Source organism: Talpa europaea (assembly GCF_964194135.1).
Source record: "Talpa europaea genome assembly, chromosome: 4".
Lineage (NCBI taxonomy): Eukaryota > Metazoa > Chordata > Mammalia > Eulipotyphla > Talpidae > Talpa > Talpa europaea.
This window is the reverse complement of record NC_140070.1, coordinates 1,688,573-1,689,836: the sequence shown is the minus strand read 5'-3', so window position 1 is coordinate 1,689,836 and position 1,264 is coordinate 1,688,573.

The following is a 1,264-nucleotide window of genomic DNA, read 5'->3' as shown; positions in this document are numbered from 1 at the left end:
CTTCTCTGTTTCCAGGCTGTGCCTTTCATTTCCTGCTCTTGCCTTTTCCTCTGGGCAGAATCTCTAATTCAGTGTTGAACAGAAAAGGTAAGAGCACTGAGGTTTCAAACTTAAAAAGAGTTCAGCATTCTGAGACTCGAGCCCCAAGCTTTGCGTGAGGGAGCGAAAGCTGTGGTCACCGAGTGGCGGGAGGACCGAACGAAGACCACGCAGAGAGTGCGCGTCGGCCAGGCCCTGCGAAAGCGGGAGGCCTCCTGAAGGGTCTGGGGAGGAATCTCTGCTGTCTGGGTCAGGCCCGGGACAGCGGCCTGGGTGGGGGCAGCTCTGCGGGGCTTGTCCTCAGCACGAGTCAGCTCAGCCCAGGGGGATCTGGTGCTGCCCGAGCTTGGCCAGAGCCGTGGGCGTCAAGGGCCCCGGGCCGGACGCCTGTGGAAACAGCGAGGCCGGCTCGTCATGGGGCGGGGACGGCTCCAGGCCCGCTGGTGCTGAGGTCCAGCTGCTGCCGGGACATGAGGGTGAGCAGGGTCAGGAGGGGTCCTCGGGCTGCACGTTCTCCCAAGACCGAGAGAGTCTACTGTTTCCAGGTGCTGCGCTGCCTCCGTTCTTGAAGGTTTGCGTGTCCCAGCGGCTGGCCCGTCGCATCTGCGGATGGGCTTTAAGTTCACAGGAGGTGGGAGACAGGCGAGCCAAGTCCCCGGCAGGCATGGTGTCCCCTCCAGCTGTGTCGGGACCGAGCCGTGCCCTCCGGGGCAGCAGCGGCCCCACTGCAGGTTCCCCGGGGGACGGCGAGTGGCATGAAGGTGGCCAGGGGAGGCTGGGCCGTTCCCTGCAGAAGCTGACCTGGGGGAAGCCACTGTGCTCCCCACACTGTCCTCACCACTGCTTTGAGAAGAATTTCTGGTCCGTGGAAAGCAACCTCAAGAGCTGACGCGTGTGCCTGGAGAGCCATGCAATGGTCAGGCAAGGGTCAGAGTCTGACCGGGAAAGGCAGGTGTTCTCAGCAGCAGGATGTCATGAGTTGCGCGCTGGGCTGGAGAGTCCTCAGCAGCAAATCGTGGCTCCCCAGGGTGGGGGTCACCAAGGCACAGAGGTGGACTCTCGAAGGAACAGGTGCAACAGGGGGGTGGCGCGCCTCAGAGCCGCTAGCGGTGGTCACACGCACAGAGGGGCCGCCGTGCACACAGCAGTAACGAGGCCCTGGGGGTGCCAGTGCCCCAGCTGTGCCATCTGCATCTGTCGGTCACTGCAGCAAGAGGTAGTCCTC